General features: G+C 42.1%; 1 protein-coding gene and 1 pseudogene across 1 annotated transcript in view; one reads left to right on the top strand and one right to left on the bottom strand.

The window, feature by feature from the left end:
- CACNA2D3 (calcium voltage-gated channel auxiliary subunit alpha2delta 3) overlaps window positions 1-6,925 on the bottom strand; it is an 828,400-nt gene extending 821,475 nt beyond the window's left edge. The window contains exon 1 of the mRNA XM_030569375.1: window positions 6,898-6,925. The gene's annotated coding sequence lies outside the window, so the exon portion shown is untranslated. The remainder of the gene's footprint in view (window positions 1-6,897) is intronic.
- Window positions 104-20,597, top strand: LOC115655245 (annotated as a pseudogene).
- The last annotated feature ends 23 nt before the right edge of the window (window positions 20,598-20,620 follow it).

Raw genomic sequence — 20,620 nt, 5'->3', positions numbered from 1 at the left:
TTAAGTTTTTTGGAAAATGAATATTCACTTTTGGGCAGAGATCAAGGTCCAGCTTATAGCAACTCTACTCCACAGTAGATTGGGTAGATATGACAAGAGGGGTATGGCCAAAAAACTTATTGGGTCTGATGGCAGGTAAGTCAGAGTAGAGCTTGGCCAGAACTGAGAATCTGAGTCATTCTTCCTCAAAAGTTTTCAAATGTAAGGCATTAATTTTATCCCTCCCCTTATTACTAAAAGCACTTCCCTGAATACATCTGCTCAACAGTATTTAGAAGTTCATAGGACTTTTCTACCTGTGTGATCCAAACCATTACTCAGATGCTAGGTGCACTCCTCAAAGCCTGTGAGAGGGAACTCAGCAAGACAGGGTGTCTGGGGGAGGGGGAGAAGTGTGGCAATTTGCCCCAGGCCCCAAACCCCACAGGGGCCCCCACAAGAGTTTTTCAGGGCCCCTGGAGCGGGGTCTTTCACTCACTTTGGGGGCCCTGGAAAACCCTCGCGGGGCCCGGGCTCCCGGAGCTTCTTCCGCTCCAGGTCTTTGGTGGTAATTCAGCAGCGGGGAGGTCCTTCCACACCGGGACCTGCCGCCAAAGTGCCCTGAAGTCCCGCAGCAGGGGTCTCCTTCGGTCCCAGGACCCGCCGCCGAAGAACTGGGTTTTCGGCGGTAATTCAGCAGCAGGGGGCCCCCGCCGCAGGTCTTTGGGCACTTCGGCAGCGGGTCCTGGAGCGGAAGGACCCCCCCCACCGCTGAATTACCACCGAAGCAAGGGCCTCCCCACTGCCGAAGACGCCAGGCCTCCTGAATCCTCTGGGCGGCCCTGCAGCAAGACAGATATGGTCACTGAAGGCCAATAAGCCCGATGCAAGCAAAAGATAGAGCTATAGTCATTCATCCAGTTATCAGAAAGCATTTCAGACCATGCATTCCACCATATTCATGTTTAAATGAACGTTCTAAATATTACTATGGATTTCTACATGGTATTTCCAGCAACACTTCTGAAAGTGGAAACCACCCATTCTGATTTTTTTGTTTTAAGATTAAAAGTTATCAGCACATCTCTTTTTTCACCCTTTGCATTCTAAGAGGAAATTTAGACTTCAATAAGCCTTTCTGAATTCTGCTGTGGACAGTAGAATTTTCCTTAGCAATATGCAGAATTGTGGGTAGACAATGCTACTTTGTAAGTAAAAATACAAACTATCTGCTATTGAAAAAGATAAAAAGGTTGACATATTAGTTGAGGTATACTATAGCTTCCTTCAGAACACATTTACTTGTAGTAGGAGGATAGGATTGCTTTGACAGAACACGTTTAAAATGAATGCCTTCATTCAGTGTCCTTGCCAGTGAGTCATTCACAAAATTTGAATGCATCTGGCTTTATTTTGATCAACATTTGGGATTATTTTGACTTTCTTGGCAAGGAATTTGAACCTATGGTTACTTGAATTTTTACAGAAGTTTATTCTTACCTAGAGGGGGGGCAAAAAGCATTAACTTATATATGTATTTATATTTGATTCAATCTGAGGAGCAAATTTTCAATTGTTGGTAGTATATTTGTGGCCACAGCAAACTCATTTCTAGTGTCAAATGTATGTTCCATGGCAAAGGAGACTTTGTAGGTAACTCTCTCTTTAATCAAGGTTTATTAAATGCTATATTTGTGTTTCCACAGTTAAAAGGTCTGTCAGCATTTCCATTAAAACGCCTCTAACAGGAATGTATAACCAAACCATAAAAAATTTTTGCCCTAGGCTGAAATGTAGCTGGTCTCTGGTTCAAACAGGTTTTTCACATGAAACGGTTTTTGGAATGTATTTAACTTGATAAAACCAAGAATAAGAGGCCTGACCCTGCATCCACTGAAATTTGTTTCACCTGTACCTGAAGTTCTGTGATGTGACTAATTTGGGTTCTCCCTTCAGCATCACTGTTCTTTGGTTCCTTTGGTCTTAAGAAACCACCTTTACAGCAGTACAGCTGTCCTTGTACTACCATCATGTACAATTTTGGTGCTACATGGCATATATGTTCTTGCTGTCTTGTCTGTCATTAGGCGCTTGTTGTACATTTACTGGCTGTTCTATCTGAGTTCAGGAACTTCTTTACTACCTCTATCCTAGTGGTATTTGGCTTGCTGTCACTGCTGTTTGATTTGTTCTGACATCTTTGCTACTACTTCTGGCTTCAAAAATTTGTTGATGAGAGTAGAGTCTGTGTGTGACAGGACATGCAGCACCATACAGGGCTGCTGCCCAAGCCTTCTGTTGGTGTAGTTCTCTAGTCCAACTTTATTGTACATTGATCTAATTATCCTGGTATGCCTTGTTAACAATTTCTTGACTCCACTCTCAGAAGACAGGATACTAGGCTAGATAGAGCTTTGGTCTGACCCAGCATGGCTGTTCTTATTTTGACAATCTTGATAAACTGTTTCTGCCAATAGGCTAACTGTGGTGCTGAGAGAATGACACATGCAAATTCTGCTGATGTCAACTGTGCAAAATTCCCAAACAGGCAAACTGAGGTCTATTATATGTAATCACAGTTGCTGGATTTCCATGCAGATCAAACCAAATTTTGCAACATTCAGTGACAGAGGCTGCTGCTGTTGCATAAAAAGTATTCTGATTATTGAGAAATAGATCCCTATCAGCCATCAGAAGATATACTTGATTTCCTAATATACTTGGGTCCTTACCTAGTTTACTCCATTGTTGCACAGATGTTTCATGTGTTGTATTAGCTAGGGATTTATTGAAGATACAGCACTGGGTTTATCATCTTTGGTGCCTGAAATGATACAATTCTCTACCGAGTTTGTTTGTAAGTGAGCAAAATTTGCATAAAGAGGCTATCTGGCTGATGCTAGTGGCCTATTGGTCTACATCTTCAGTTTGATCAGATATATTGAAAATATACTTCACTTATTTTAGGCACAAAATAGTCCTCTTCCTCCCCCACCCTCACTAACTCTAACTGATGGCAAATTAGGAAGCAATCCTTACTCATTGTGATATTCAGTATGGCCACTCTGATCATCCTGCTTTCATTACCCACTCTTGAAGCTACTTATAGTTTGTCCATGAAGCCCTGAAGCAGCTCTATTTTTCCACAGGTTTCCACTATATTTGTATCACAGCAAGGAGTGCAGTGTTGCCCACAACCACTGCTGAAGTATCTAGGTGCCTACAGTCCATCACAAAGAATTAAAGATTGCAAAAATTATTTTACTTTGCACGCCCTGTTAAGAGCTGACATAAAGCATGTCACAATGCACGCCGCCTTGTACTGGTCCTACAAAAATTGATGTACAACACCGCATGTGTGAGCACCCTATCCTGGCAAATGATCTACTGTGTAGAGCACTCTCACAATATCAGCCACAGAATTTTGATTTTGGATGATCGCACACAAATCAGAAAATACGTGAAACTATGCATTTTGACTTTCAGACTGTAGGTATGTTGGCAATAAGAAGAGCTTTACATTCACTATGGAGAGAACCCACTGAGAGGAATTAATTGACATGCAAACATGGAACCCTACGTAATGATGGGTATTTTGGTACACTATAAGTCACTTTTCAGAGTATGCGTTACTTTGGTTTTTATTAATTTCAAACCTTATGACTGCCCTATTCTGGATATAAATTACTTTCACATTAATCGGAATATAGCTGGCAACAATTCCTTCTGTTTAAGAAGCTGACAAAAAGCAATGCATAGAAACAGGAACTGAAGCACAAGTCACTTCACTCTGTAAAGTTCAGATTTTGGCTTATTAGTGTCACACTTCATGGATGCAATGGTCATTTTTACACCAAGAAAAATGAAGTATTACAGAGGCTGAGTATTAATTAAAGTATTTTTAAAAACTCTGAGGCAGAGAACAATTTATTTGATGCACGGTGGTGTTGATGAGGTTGTTAGTGTTTGTTCAATGAGTGAAACAAATGCATCAGTAATGAGTTAGCATTAGAACATCAGCCAGGAGACTCCCACAAACCCTTTGTCATGCCGCAGTGACCTTAGTAATATTATAGTGGATGTCTTCAACCAAGCTGACTGCTGTCCCAAAGTGTTAGCGTTTAACAAAACATTCCCCAAGCCCATAAAAGCTTATGCCCAAATTAATGTGTTAGTCTCTAACGTGCCACAAGGATTCCTAGTTTTTTGGTTTTTTTCCGCTGATACAGGCTATCACTGAAACCTGTGTTACAAGTATCACTCAGTTGAACAAAGCATGAGTAACAAGACATGGTCAAGGAATTAGTCAGAAGTTACAGACCTCTTTTTCTTATTGATCTCTTCATAATAATCTCTTGGAAACTAGAACCTAAAGATATTCCATTACCAACATGTTTTTTGTCCTTTGCAAGTTGCTAAGATGTCAATATTTTCCTAGACAGTTTTCCACAAGAGCTGGGGTCTGGGGCCTTGCGTTTTCTCTCCACAGAAGGGCTCTGTTTTTGCTCTGGTGAGTTTTAATATTTTTCAGTTTGATTATTGAAGACTTATATGGTTTGTGGTTGGATAGCTATGCAGCAGCAAAATACTTAGTCAAACCTATGGAGACCACCATACTCTGAAGCCTCACGATCTTCTCCCTCCACACAACATCACCAAGCCCAAAAGATTCCCACTATACCTGCAACAGCCTCTTTGGGATGAAGACAAAAGTGAACGGATACTCTCATAAAACAGACGGCATCCAGTATGCTTGTTTCCCCCCACTTTCGCATCTTTAGAGAAAGACGGTAGGCCCGGTTTCCCTTCATTCGAATCTGAGTTTTCTCCCTCTTCCTGTCTCCCTGGAGTAGAGAATAGGAATTCTGTATTCTCAAGGACCTGGGATCAGTGGGTCACCATCATTCCCCCTCAGGGCAGCATTAAGATAGATCGGTTGGGTGTCTGTTTCTTGTGTAACAGACATGTATTTCGTATAGAAAATAATGTCTTGAGAGACTTTGTCCTCATAAAATAGCTTGTAGCGTGGGGATGTGTGCACTAAATTGCATAAGATTTGGCAGCTATGTGGGTGATAATATTGATGCTAATTCTTGATATTGTCAGGAAGATATGAACAAAGTGCTGGATGTACTGCCTGTAGGGTAAGGGGTCTGATGTGTTTCCCCTGGTTTTGCTCCACTCTAGATTCTCACTTACCAGGAGAGCCCAGAGTAACAGCTGACCCAGCAAGAGCAGGAAAGAAATTGTTGGCCAGATAGCTAGTTGCCTGTATTAGCAGGATATCACTGACTTAAAAAAAAATAGCTGGGCCAACTACCAAGTACGTGGACCAGGACTGTCAGCACTAACTTTAAAAATCTCATGACAGTCTTAACCAAAATGATTTTTAAGTATGGATATGCATCTATTAAAATGCAGGCAATGCATCTATTAAAATTGTAGGTGTATTATGTTAACTATTCAAGTTTATCAGACTGTCCTTTAAGTTCTACTTGCTGATCAGAGATTCACTGAGCACACAAGGTGTAGGTCAATGGAACAGGAAGGAGAGTAGCAAGGGAAGTGATCTGCCTGTGCAATTGTGGATGCAGACAGAATCACTTTCTCTGATGTCTCTTCATAAGAAGAATTTTGAGGGTTCAAAGGAGAGAGTAGCACAGCAGGATCATTTTCATCACACACAAAAATTCAGCAAGGCCTGCACAGAATTAGAGGATCTGTGGGGTACTTCCAGGTCCTCATTGAACATGAAAGCAGATTTCCTCACCCTGTTTAGAAATGCCTCCGAGAAAAGCCAGCTGCTGTATGATTATCTGAATCTAAACTAACAGATTGCTCAAGGAGACTTACACACTTTGACCAGAGTTTTCAAAAGTGGTAACTGATATTCAGTGCCACTTGGTTTTGGGTGCCCAACTTAAGGTGTTTTGGGCCTCATAGTCAGATGCTAAGCACATGCAGTTCTCGTTAACTTCAGCAGGTGTCATGAATGTTCAGCCCATGATGTCTAAAGTTGAGCACCTACTAATTGGAACACATAAAAGAAAGCATTTTTGAAAGTTCTGAGATTAGGAAACTGTTGAGATATTTGTAGGATATTACTGAGTAAACCAGGGATCTGATAAGCTTATTAAAAAGGAACTTTAACCCCTGAATATTGCCACTTACACTGATTTGTTTTCAGCTAAATTGAAAGGCAGAGCCATTACATTCATGGTCTCAAATCTTAAACATTTTCCAGTTCTGTATCCTGCTAACTGAAAATGCCCAACAGTTTATTTTTAAACTAGAAAAGCAATGCCATTCAAACAAGAACTACTTCTACACAGAGATTTCACCTCAGTACAGGCAACAGTTTCTTGAAGTTTATGGATATTGGGTCAAACAAAGAGCTGAAGGACTGAACTTTACAATCTGTTGTATAGTAACTGAAGGTCATGACAAACTGAAATGTCCTCTAACACATACAATAGGAAATAAATGTCACAAGTATAGCTCAGACTGCAATCCAAAAATCTATTAAATCCATCTTGAAGGCACACACAAGAAACCGCATTTGAGGGCTTGTCTACATTGGGTTTTTCCCAAGTAGAAAATTGGCAACCCTAACACCCTGGCCCCACCCCCTGCCCCTCCTCTGAGGACCTGTCCCTTGCTCACTCCATCCCCCACTCCCTCTGTTGCTTGCTCTCCCCACCCTCACTCACTCATTTTCACCAGACTGGCTCAGGGGGTTGCGGTGTGAGAGTGGGTGAGGGCTCTGGCTGGAGGTGCAGACTCTGGGGATGAGGAATTTGTAGCAGGGTGCTTCAGGCTGGGACTGAGGGGTTTGGAAGGCAGGAGGGGGATCAGGACTGGGGCAAGGGACTGCACTAAGGGAGGGGGTCAGGAGTGCAGACTCCGGGCAGTGCTTACCTCAGGCAGCTCCCACAAGCAGTGGCATGTTCCCCCCTCCAGCTCCTACATGGAGGAGTGGCCAGGTGGCGCTGTGTGCTGCCCCATCCACAGGCACCACCCCCACAGCTCCCATTGGCTGCACTTTCTGGCCAGTGCGAGCTGCAGAGCTGGTGGTTGGGGCAGAGAAAGAATGCAGAGCCCCCTAGCTGTCCCTATGGGTAGGAGCCGGAGGGGGGGCATACTACTGTTTCCTTAGCTGTGCTGTGCCACCGACCAGACTTTTAACAACCCGGTCAGAAGGGTCCCATTTCAACTGGGCATTCCAGTCAAAAAGTGGACACCTGGCAACCCTAGTCTACATGACAGGGTAATGCACTACTGGGGTGTGATTTCTAGGGTGCACTAATGTGTTGTGGGTTAACTGGTCTGTGTAGTCCCTGCTGGTGTGCATTGAAAGTTCCCGAGGGTGCTTTAACATCATGCAACACAACATTAAAACTCAAATTATTTAGAGACAGTTTCAATAGTTTAGGTTATAACTATCTTTCATTATAAATTCAATTTTAATTCTTGCACTCACAAATTCTCAAAGAAAATCTAGCTGACATTCCCCCTGTGTGGTCTTCTGTCAGGGTCTCACCAGAGCTCATGAGTTTCAGTCAGTGCCTAGTTTAGAAGTATTACAGGGTTCCCCGATCTCTAGGCATGCCCTGACCTTGTGGAACTCATGCTGCTTGCAGATAATCATTTTGCAGGGCTAAATATATATACACACACACACACACACACACACACACACACACACACACACACACACACACACACACACACACACCCCTCTCACAAAATCTAGGAGATTACATAAGTATTCTGTTATAAATGTTTGCAGTAATTCGTTTCTATATTTTGAATTGTCTTTGTAAACTGATGGAATGACTCAGCAGAGAATAGTTGCTGACAGCAAACTCTTGCTCAAGAGACTGCATAAGCAGAAAAAGAAAACCAAGTCCCTGCCTTAGGATCCAGCTCAGTCTTGTGACCTTGGATGTGAAGCCCAGCCTGCAAAGCCTTCTTTGTGTGTCTTGGGGTATGGCTATGCTGTGGAGGTCTGATTGCAGCAGGGGCTGGCATAGCATTAATCTAGATAGCATGGTTAAAAATAGCAGCGAAGGCATGGGTTTCAGCATGGGCTAATAACACAGGTATGTTCTTAGGACCCCCAGTGGCTTCTACAGCTTGCACTGATGCTGGTGTAATCACATTTGTCTTACTATTTATATCCATGCTAACTAGATTAAAGCTACTGCAAATATACTATGCGGCAATCATACCTCCTCCTGCAGCATAGACATCCCTGTTGGCTGTTGGAGGGTGAGTACCTTTAACTGGACACAGGAAAACTGGACTCTCATAAAACCTTTAAAATATAAATACAGGTTATTTTAAGTCATTTTAGAATATAAATTGTGTAGTATGAGAAATTTTGCTCACATTCAGACATTTTACCTTTTCATATTAGTATATGCTGCTGCATCTACTGCTAAACTGGTAAATGAAAGTAAAAGATTCACAGGTCTGTCTTCCGGGGAAACCTAAATTGATTAGGAAGGTTTGAATTGAATATCATCTTTATTCTCAGAAGTATGTTGTAATGTTAATTACATTATCTGTTTCATTAGTGAGCATGTGATTTTTAATTTAGACAGGCCATGGGGATAAATGTCTGTGGGCATATGGGCCTGCAGTCAGTTTGGACTAAGAATATCAGTGAAGTGCAATACTCTTAGCTATGTTCTTAGTCCAAACAGGTGCATTATCTGACTACATTTTCCTCCCTGCCAGAGAAAATGGCATACATTGACCACTGCTTAGAGTCATAGGGTTAGAAGGAACCGCAAAGATTAGCTAGTCTAACCCCCTGCCAAGATGCAGAATTTGTTTTATCTAAACCATCCAAGACAGATGGCTATCCAGCATCCTTTTGTAAACATCCATCGAAGGAGCTTCCACAACCCCCCTAGGCAGTCTGTTCCATTGTCCTACTGTTCTTACAGTTAGGAAGTTTTCCCTGAAATTTCAATCTAAATCTGCTATGCTATCGTTTGAACCCTTAACCTCCTCTTTTCCAAACTAAACATATGCAGTTCCTTCAGCCTTTGCTCATATGGCTTGCATTCCATCCCTTTTGATCATCTTTTGTTGCTCGCCTCTGGACCCTTTCCGGTTTCTCTACATCGGTGACCAAAATTGGAGACATTACTCCATCTGAGGCCTAACCAGCGCTGAGTAGAGCAGTACTATCACCTCCTGTGACTTGCATGTCTTGGTTAATACAACCTAAAATTACACTGTTTTTTTTTTTTTGCAACAGCATCTCATTGCTGACTGATGTTGAGGTTGTGATCCACCACTACTCCCAGGTCCTTCTCAGCAGTGCTGCTGTCAAGCCAGTTATCCACAATTTTGTATTTGTGCATTTGTTTTTTCTTCACTAAGTGTAGCACCTTACATTTGTCTTTGTTGTCTATATCCCTGGCCTCCAATTTATCAAGATCCCTCTGAATTTTAGCTCTGTCCTCCAAAGTGCTAGAAACCCCCCCAGCTTTGTGTCATCTGCAGATTTGATCCAGGTCATTAATAAAGATGATAACCACCACCAGACCCAGAACAGATCCCTGTGAAATCCCACTTGAGACCTCCTTCCAATCGGACATCATTCCATTAATAGTTACTCTTTGTTTGCAGTTGCTTACTCTTACAGCTACAGTTCTATCAACTGAGAGTCCATATGCCCAGACCTTTTTATCTCAAAACAAAAACAAAACAAACAAAAAAAAGTTTGTTGACCTCTGGTGACCCAGAATAAAATGATTTAGCATAAACATGATACCTTCAAGCTAACTACAGCATTAGCAGGACAGAGGTAGCCTAAGCCTATTAGACGTAAATAACCATTTGCAGAGAAAAAAAAACAGTTCATTCCTCGCTTTTCTCCTTCCTCTTGTTTCACCCTGTACTATTTCTCTCTTTCTCACTCATTTTATTTCTGACAATGTGTATACACAGTTTAAGTAGTTTTACACAGATGTCACTGACAAGTCTGAAGGCAGTGAGCTTGCAGAGGTGTAACTAAGGGCTAATTTGCAGAACCTCTATTTCCCAGTGATGATTAGAGTTGTGCAGACAAACTGATATGTTGTCTTGCTGTTCCAAGAATTAAGAAAAAAAATTGTTCCAAGCAAACAAAATTTTCAGCTAAACCAAATATTTATTTTTTAAAAAATGTTTTGAATTAACAAAAAACATTTTGTTTGACCCCAAAACAAAATATTTTGGTTAGATTTCAAGCATTTTTAAAATGTTTGATTGTTTTCAAAGTAGCAGAAGAATTTTTGAACCCTCTCCCATCAGAATTCAAAACATTGTTTGAAGACCATTGAAACAAAAGGTTTCAATTTTATTTGTTTAGATTTAAAAAAAGTAATTTGGCAAAATTGACATGAACATTTTGCAAAATGTTTTGGTATCATTGAATCTGCATGTTTCACTGAAACAAGTTTTCCCAGCTCTAGTGATGGTATATTGTCAGGGGAAGAACCCAGCTTGGCTGTAGAGCACAGGGAGTGCTACTAGGGCCAGCAAGACTCTTTTTTTTTTTTTAAATACACATTTACAAATGGAAGCACATTTGATATGGAATCAGTTAGACAGTAACTCTGGAGGCCGACAATCTCATTATTACCAAGTCGCTGTCTAAGACAAAACTACATTGTAATGTTAAGTTTCTGTTCTGACAGTAGTAATGATTGAGCTTATTTAGAGAGTTACATTGTCCCAGGTACCATCTGCAGAGACAAGAAGGGTTTATGGGAGGAAACAGAGGTGTGTAATCCCATCCTGTCTCTTTTCATTCTGGCTTTTCAGATGACATGAGGAATCCAGGTGGAAAGATATGCTCTCCATCTCTGACTATGTGGCAGAAACGAAAATGTAATTGATTAGTCTTATTAAGGAAACTGCTTTTGCCAAAAGCATTTAGTTACCCAGGTTACCCATAATATGAATTATATGCTGTGCAGCTGTAGGAAAAGTACAACTTTCTGTGCAAGGCAGATATTTTATTTTTATTTTAAAAGAAGTAGCTTCAGTTGCATGAACATATCCAACTGATAACAACTGAGGAGTTCAATGTTAGCTTAATTAGAAAATTAATGAGAAAGGGGCATTGTGATCAGAGAAATCCAGATCTAAAGGATTTACTTTAAATGTTGTATAATCTCTGTAATATCACTTCTTGTTCCTGTGGAAATATTAAGTGAGAAGAGGTGATTCAAAGCCATCAAGAGGAAAAACATTAGCAAAAGATAGGCAGAAATATAACATTAAGTGAAAGATTCAAGAGAAACAGATCTTCCTGGTCTCTCTTTAGTTCATGCTTCTAACAAACAAATCATTGGCACATAAGCATTTCTGCAGAGTATTACTTGAGAGGAAAACATGCTGGAGTAGTCCAGCATTGGCTACACCATGTTGGCAGTTATAGCAATATGTTGCACCCTACCAATGATCCCATATACAACAGTTATTGTTAGCTAACAAAGTTGTCTATAGTTGACAGTCAACAACTATTCCCTAGTAAATTCAGCTATAGTTGATCTTGGAGTAGATTTGGCTGTAGAAACAAATGATGTTGAGTATTTTAACCTGGGTAGAGCTGTTTTTTCATTGAAGGCTTTGCAGTGGCATTTTGGGGGGGGAGGGCAAGTACTACATATCCAAGTGAATTTGTTGCATATAATGAAAAGCAGAGCTATTGCTTATATCTGGCATTTGGTCCTAAATTCAGTTTTGCATTTATGTGGGTTAACTTTTCCATATCACAGTAACTTTATGTATGTTCACACTTTAGAATACAAACTATTTCTAAATCTTGTATTTTTATCAAAATAAATCTACATTAGCATGTTTAACAGTTAGAGTAGTGAAGCTGGAAACTGGGTCCATTTCTGACTCTGCCATTGATACTTAGTGTAACTCCAGTAGGCAAGTTTTAGTCTCTTCGCCTATCAAATGGGTATGATCCAGGAATGCTTCAGGCCATGTGCTCCTGCCTAGATTTAGCAGTACACCAGGTCAAGTCATCTCTCCTCCACCCCACTTAAATAATTAGCACCAAGCAGGGTAACTGTTTGCCAGTTTCACTCTTCCCTTTTAAAAATGGGATGAAACTCTCCACTAGATTCAATCTTTTCTTCACTGACTGCAAAAGAGAACTGACCTAGGCTCTATCATCTTTGACAGTTTGGAAACTGTAAGTAGTAAGGCTGACCCCGAATGCAATACTTACCTATTAGCTCATAAATCACATTAGAACATTCCAGAGCAAGATGCTATTGACAGTCCTTGTGAAGTGTATTTTGGAAGTCTGTGTGACCATATAGTTGACAGCATTGCTCTTCAAATAGGAGAGTGTCATTGTCATATTTTATTTTTTACATTTAAGAAGAGGGAGGCCAGATGCCCAGTAAGGCAACCTTGTTAAAATTTTAAAAACCTCTGGATTGTAGCAGCAAACTTTAGACACCTGTATCTGATTTTTATTATTGCAACATATGGTCTGAATCAAAGATGGATTTCTCTAAGATACTCATGTTCTGTCGCTTAATTGCTCTCTTTGGGCCTGATCCAACATCTATTGAAGTCAATGGAAAGACACACATGGATTTCAATCGGAGTTGGATCTGGCCCTCCACACTGTGTTGCGTCTCAAAGTGAAAGCAGCAAACCAGCATGTAGCTGTTCACATAGCTTTGAATAATGTTAGCTGTCTTATGCCTGATGCAAGAATAATCCTGTTAAGAGAAAAGGTTCTATAATATTGTATTTATGAGAAACATAGCAACTTCTGCTGCTTTTTTCTTCTTCAAATTCACATTTCATCTATTCTCTCCTGATAATTTTCCAAAGTGGTAAGAAATTTATCCAAGAACATATTTAACCTTAGAACCTTGGCAAATGTACAGTCTATATTTTCCATATTATATTCAGGTTAACAAGAAATATTCACACATTAAACCAACCACTCTACTTTTCTAACACAGCCATTAATAACTGGGCCTACCAATTTGACTTAATTGTAAGCTCAATTGTAAGAAGTGAGCGTAAATTCATAAAACGTCACAGTAATTTATAACAACAAATGCTGACGAGGAAAGGTATAAAAAGGGAGAAAGATTGAATTATTCCAAACTAAAAGACCTATCTAGCCAATTAATTCTAAGACAGTGTTAAGATCATCTGTGGTAAACAAGAACTGAGAGGAAAAAAAAATCAGTGAACCAAAATGTATCTGTCTTATTAGGCGTGAGTGGTTGACAAAATAACAAGGAGAGGGACTATTCTGCCCATTACTCCCCTTTTGGGGTCCCAGTGGGAAGAGGTTATGAGAAAAAAAAATTGGAAACTGGAGCAAACCCCCACCATCTCCTTCATCCCTAGACCTCTTGTCTGATCCTTGGGGGGGAGTAGGGAGAAGTGTCCTGATCAGGCCAGAAAGAGGGAGACAGATGACATAATCACTTTTACCAAGTCAGCTAAATCCAAAACACCACCCCTCTGGGTTCTCTTCACTCTGCTTCTCATTTGATGAGGGAGACAGCTAAAAACGACGTCCTAAATAGCCTAATGCTGGTATGAGTTTGCCAAGTCTCAGAGTGGCTGATGAGACTGTGTGCTGGGCCTGTGGTTGGTTTTTTCTTTTTTTAAATCAGTGAGGTTGCAAGTGAGAATCAACACTGGAGACAAGCTACATTTTCTCTCTTTGCTGTCCTTTTTCCTCCCACTTTCGTGGGAGTTAGTGTTGTTTTGTCTTACAGGAAGCAGGATTGGACTTCAACAGCAGCAGCAACTCCCTTTGATTTCAATGACATTAGTGCAAGCTTCAAAAGTGCCAAGGTGCCTATCTGCACGTTAATTCCCTTTAAATGTCTGATCTTGGAATCTACATGGTCTGACTAAGATAAGTGACTTAAGCAAAACACAAGCCTTCAAAACCTCTCAACTTTTACTACATCTTCAAGACAAGAGGATTTGAGGTCCTTGAAGTATTATATTCATGGAATCCAGTAATCTACAACAATGCTGGTTGTACCGAAGTCTATATCCTCACTGGAGGATAAAATGGAATTAATCACCTTACAGAATGCAGAACTGAACGTGAGTCTCTCAGAAGATAAGTCAAAATCTATTGAAACAAAGCAGTTTACTCAATGTGTTCAGCATTAACTTATTTGAGAGAAGGGAATTGAAGTACTTAAGAATTCTACCCGGGGGGAAAAATACCTTCCGTTTTTGTGGATAATCAGTAGTAAGAAGTGGGTACTGAGTCTGACCTTAAGACAGATTTTCAGAAAAGATTCAATAGATTGGTATCCCTGAACTGTGTGCTTTCATTAATACATGAAGAGCCTACACGTATATCCCCTAATCTAATGATTGGATTTACATGTACAAACTTGGATTGTACCTAACCTCTGAAATTAGGCACTTCTGAAAATCTGACAGATTTGTTATTTCCAAGAGCTCAGCAAAAAGGAAGATCTTTTCCTTTTAAGTGTTACAGGAATAAAGCTTTAGGCAAGGAACCCCAAAATTGCACCTTCCTAGGGTGATCATATGTCCTGTTTTGGCTGGGACAGTCCCCTTTTTAAGTGCTGTCCTAGACATCCCGTTTGTTGGCAAAACTGGGTGTTTGTCCCATTTGCTCTTGCCAACTTATGATCAACATATTCTGTGCTATGGAAAACTCATTTTGAAATACCTCAGTGTCCCTGCTGTGTGGTTCCACCCCACCCCCAAATGAAAACAGAGCACAATGGAAGCCAACGGCAATACAACGTAGAGATCCATGCTACCAGCACAAAGCCTTGGACCCTTGATGCTACAGACTGATACCAGAGATCTGTAGGATTTGGAGTTTGCTTTCCCATGACTCTCCACTTTATATAAGAACTAGAGACCTCCAGAAGAGGAGTATAGTTAATATTTATAAAAAGCTAATTAATGTTTTTTCTCAGAACTTCTGTGAGGCAAATAGGTAAGCATTATTCAATTACTATGCCCATTTTACAGATCGGGGAATAAAGACAGAATTAAGTGACATGCCCCAAGGCCACAGAGACTTGGGGGTAGAGCTGGGATTGAAAGCCAAGTCCTTATGTAGTTTTAGGGTTAAATTCAGCTCTATGCAGAGAGCCAGAAAAAGGTCTGTGTACCACTTACTTTATTTTGACAGTTCAGACAGGATTAATGTGATGTATAGGCCTTGTTCTTTGCACAAGGTTGAATTTCACTTCTGTTAGACCCCCAAGTGGGGCCCCAGGGCCAGACTACGGGTGCTCCGGCCTCCACCCCCCAACGGATTTTTCCCCCAGCCCTCAGAACTGCCACTGGTCACGTAGCTGCTCAGAAAGCAGAACTTGCAACAGGAAAAGCAGCCTTGTGGTCAGCCAGCCTGGAGGGACACAGTTCCCCTCGCGACGGTTGCTTCCTGGGTAGAGATGTTGGGGCCCGTCTGCCTCCCTTGTATGGGCATTTGCCACTCGCGACCCCCCAATTGGCTTATCACAAACTATGACGACAAATTTACTATATATTGCCGGTCCCCTCCCGGGGACGGGCGGAGAGACCCCGAATTCCTGTCGAAACCGTATCCAGGCCTGATCACCCTGAGGACTCTCTCGGCTCACGCGTTTCCTGAAGCCTAAGCGCTTGCCGGCCGTAATGAAACTGTTGTGGTTTGTATGTGTAAGTATAATTAGCTGTTAAGTATTCTGTACTGATAGATAAGAGGCAAAGACTGATTCCAGCCGCCCCAAGATTCCTGCTAGGGGAAACCCGTTGACCAGGAACTCTTGAAAGCAAGGGGGATCAGTTGAGCCTCACAATTTATTTAGGGAAATTAGTTGCTGCATTTATGATTACTAATAGCACCAATATCACTTCTACTAACCCCTGGAACGACCTAAATAACTATTGGGACTTGGAAAAATACCAGGGCCAGCTTTTATTTGTAATTGCAGTATTTGTATTATTTGCTTTGGTAGTGTATTGTAAGCCCCAGCTGTAACCAATCGTGTTATCCCTTATCCTTATCTGTGATTCATTTAATAAACCCTTATTCTCTTAAACACTAAGAGTGATTGCTTGCGTGCTCTCCGTCGCTACCTGTGGGCACTTGACACCCCCCCCAGGGCATCCAGTGATCGAACCTCCGCCCTACCCCAACGCTCATTACCCGGTAGATAACGGGCACCTGGTGGCCATATCGGTGGAGCAAGGGGCGAGAGTAATCAGTAATCAACAACTTCTAGTATGTTAGATGAGATGTAGTAGTTAGCAAAAAAAATCTCTTTCTGTGAGTAGAAGAGAATTAATGCTCTCAGGACAATAAGATATTAAAACAGTCCGTCTACTGAGTAAGGAAAAGTATTCTTTATTGGAGCCTGCATCACTATATACATATCTTTGTGAAAGTTGCTTCTCAGAAACAGTTTGGCAGACACCCAAACCCTGCATGAGGGTAGGATGTTCGCAGAAAGCTAGAATGGAGAAAGGTAACTATTTGCAGGTTGCTTACTGTATTTAAGAAGATACTGTACAAAACAGTATAATAGATGGTTCTATGTTCTGGTTTAGAAGTTGAAATTTTTATTTCATTAACTTGTTTGAGGATTTTTATTATTTGGGGTTTTTTAAACTATGAAAATGTGATTCTGTGACAGAAATACTGTTGCAGATATTACAACTTTGTGCATTGCAGTGATAGCTGTGGATGATGTAAAAGCAGTGTCCAAGCCCAAGGGAACACTTGCTTTCTCCACAAAGGTGGCTCTTAGTAGGACTGGTGATGTCCCAGATGTTTGAACTACACCGCCACTTTAAAGCTAGAAAGTATTAAGTCCTCCTAGGTTGCAGACTGGTACAACAGTGACCCAGTTCATGTTTCCTACATGATCTTTTAATTGGAATTCCAAAGCAGAAGGAAAAGTATCTTGATTTCCCGTGGATATATAGTGTGGACTCTATGCTGCGTAACAACATTCCATTTTTCTTAACATACTGGATTCCTAAAAGTTAGCTTTAAAACAGTTTAATGTCTCAAAAGAGGAAAAAAAGCTAGATTCTCAGCAGCTCTAAACTAGTATTGTTTCATTAAGTTCAGTGGAGTTATGCTGATTTATGCCAGCTGAGAATTTGGTCCTGTATTTTTAATTCACAAGTTTTGATTTAGTATAATGGATCTATTTTTATGCAAGTATTTCTATAGCATGCTCACCACCTTGGTATCTGAGCACCTAGAGACTTAATTATAGCTGGGAAAAACTGGTGCATATTTTTTTCCTAAAAATATTACGCCAAATCACCTTCTGGCAAGATTTTACATCCCCCAAACTTTTGGGGCCTGAACTGTTTGCATTGAAGCATACAAACCTGCAGTTAAATCATGAGATAATAATCTGCCCTGAGAAAGAAGTAGGCAGAGTGTTTTGGGGCTGCATCTGTAACAGACAAAGATAGTCAGAATCACCTTCCCAGTAACCCCAGTGCTCCAGGGATAGTGTTAATGATGCCAGGTCTGTACCTGGAACAGCAGCACACATAGCATGTAGCAAACCTACCCTATGGGGCAGAGACAAGGCTCCCGTTATCCCTGTTGCATTCTGCCCCTTCTGACCCACCTGAATTTGAGGAAGAAATTAACAGTATTGCTATTTGCTTTTATTCTCATGCTGCTGCTCACAGTGAGAGCAGGGTGGATAACTGATGGTTTTGTTTAGTCTCTTGCCTTTCACAAAAATGCCTGTGAACTACTCATTTTGAATCAAACAACTCAAAAATTGCATTAAAAAATAAAATAGAAAGTGTTTTCATTTGGCCCAAGTGGATTTTTTATTCATTTTAAAGGCCTAGATTCACAAAGTGTCAGGGGGTGAAAGAGTGTAGTAGAGCAGTGCCGGGGCTCAACTCTCCTTGTGGGCAGAGGGGAGCCACACCGGCCCACCGCGCGTCGTCGACTCGGGGCCCGTCCCTTGCTGCGGGACGTAGTGAACCCACAACAGTTAGCAAGTGGCCCAGGCCCTGATGCAGGGCGGGGCAAAACACACAGCCTATGCTCAGGCCTTTCAGAAGGGGCTGGGCGACAAGGTGGCAGTAGATAAGTACGCCCAGGCCCTTGGGCAGGGCGGGGCAACACACACAGTCTAGGCTCAGGCCTCATCAGCAGGGCTGAGCACAGGGGACCAGCATATAGCCTCCACAGGTCAGGGGAGGGGGAGTCTGCCACCTTTGAAGAGGTGGCAGGGGGAACGCAGGCCCTCCCACTCCACTGTGTTCCAGCCCGGGGCCCTAGCAGCGGTTAACGCTGCCGATGGTCAGTGGGGAATCCTGACCAAAACACACTGCCATTGGCTCAGGCGAGCCTGCAGCCTGATTGGGGTCGGCTGCCCCCGGGCCACTTCCAACCTCCCCCTCACTGGGTACCTGCCCTCTGCCAGCGTCGTCTGGGGGGTCCCAGACCATGGGTTCCTCAGGGTGTCCGGTGTCAGGAGGTCCCATCTACTCGTCGGGGTATCGGGGGTCGGGAGGTCCGGTCCACTCCTCGGGGTATTGGGCGTCATGTGGTCCAATCTACTCCTCAGGGTACCAGGCGTCGGGAGGTCCAGGCAGCTCCTCCACAGGCTGAGCGTCGGACCGCTCAGTCGGCTTCTCTGAGTACTGGCCCCAGGGGAGGTCAGGCCAGTACCCCTCTGGGTACCGGGCATGGGGTAGGCCGGGCCCAGCGGGAGCTTGGGCCCTAGCATCTGCCTTCTCTGGCAGCCTCCTCCTAACTGAGCGCTGGGGCCGGGCTTTTGTACTTCCTGTCCTGCCCCTTGACTTCCGGGGGGCGGGGACAGGCAGCGGTGTCCTTGGACTTCCTGTCCCACCCCTTGACTTCCGGGGGGTCCGGGACAGGTGGCGGGGGCTCTGCCCATGGCTGCACCATTTCTGGCCTGTTCTCCTCAGGAGCGCGGGAGAGCAGGGCCCCCTCGCTACAAAGAGATGTAGCCTTCCCTCTAACTTTTATCTCAGTGGTTAGGGTATTCATGTGAGACGTAGGGAATGAATTTAAATACAGACCTCCCATTTCTCAGAAGCATGCTGAAACTACAGGGCTATGAGATAGTCTGGTGTAGATCTCTCTCAATTTCTGCTGATGAAGCTATTCCATCTTTTGTAAATTAAATAGTCACTGGAGCAGGGACGTAATGTGGAAGACTCAAGTTCATAAGTGAGTACCCTAACCACTAGGGTAGAGTGTCATTCATAGTGGCGCCTCAGTCACTCATAATGACTATTTGCTATTCTCGCCTCATCATAGTGCTTCTTCATTGAATAACCATTAGGCCAGAGTGAGATTTGCTCAATAGCCTGGTGGTGAGGTTATTCATCCAGGATGAATTATGCACCTAAAGTGGCAGTTAGACACCTACATCCTTTTGAGGCTCTAGCCTTTAGTTCTCATTCCTACTACTGCCATTGACTGATTTCAGTACTTTATAGTTACATAGCAAACTAAGAAAAGCAAGTCTCCATGCAAAAATTTGGGGATAACAGAGAGTGAGATTATCAAAAGCCTGGTGTGGAAATAAACCAATTTCCCACTGAAATCAATGATAAAAACATCCATGAATTTCAGCAAGAACACAGCTAGGCGAAAGCCAGGGCCGGCTCTAGGCACCAGCAAACCAACCACGTGCCTGGGGCAGCACAATTTCAGGGGCGGCATTCCAGACATCTTTTTTTTTTGGCTTGGAGTAGCAAAAAACCTAGAGCCGGCCCTGGCGAAAGCTTTTGCAAATCCCACCAGAAAAGTTAAGTGACTTCCCTGGGAGTCATCTATTGCATTTATTTGTTTGTGAAGTGCTTATAACTGGTAGCTATATCCACACATCTAAAACCAGATCTCTCCCTCCCCACCCCCCATGAATACATGCATGAAATTTCTTGTGTAAAAGTGTGTGTGTACAGTTCGCATGCACAGATATGCCATCTATGCATACAATTACAACTGCACATACAAATTACATTTTTCCCCCTGCCCATTTATGAATGTTACAGATTATCATGCAAATGGCATGACGATTTCAAATTCTTACATAACAATGTTGATTATGATCAGAAGTATGCCCTTCAAAAAGCATAAGTCAAATGCAACAGTTGTGTCTCAGCTACATTAACTAATTTGATTAAAATAATGACTTTTCCAGAGACTGTACCAACTTATTCATGAGTTTTTAATAAACTCATCAGAATGATCCAGTTGTCTCATTACTATTTTGCTCACCAAAAGTGAAATGCAATTGACCTGATGCATTGATTTTTAACAGATATCCTGTACGCTATTTTTGAACTAGGTTGCTAAGCTAGGAGTAGCTAAAGGATGTTCAACAACTAAAGCTGAAGCCCAGATGTCACAGATGGTCCTAGTAATGATTATGGCTTTTTTGCACTGCTGGCTTCCTCTTGCAGCCTTTGCAATGGCAGCAATGGCTAATCCTCAAGTTTACATTAATCCTGTTATAGCTATCCCTAGGTACTTGAGAAAACCTAGCACTGTCTAGAACCGAGTTAGCTACATTTTAATAAGGAAACAGCTGAGTTTTGAATTATTTATGTAGTATTGGGGATAGAGATTTAAGAA

Source organism: Gopherus evgoodei, chromosome 7, assembly GCF_007399415.2.
Source record: "Gopherus evgoodei ecotype Sinaloan lineage chromosome 7, rGopEvg1_v1.p, whole genome shotgun sequence".
NCBI classification, from domain to species: domain Eukaryota; kingdom Metazoa; phylum Chordata; order Testudines; family Testudinidae; genus Gopherus; species Gopherus evgoodei.
This window is presented reverse-complemented; position numbering and strand designations above follow the sequence as displayed.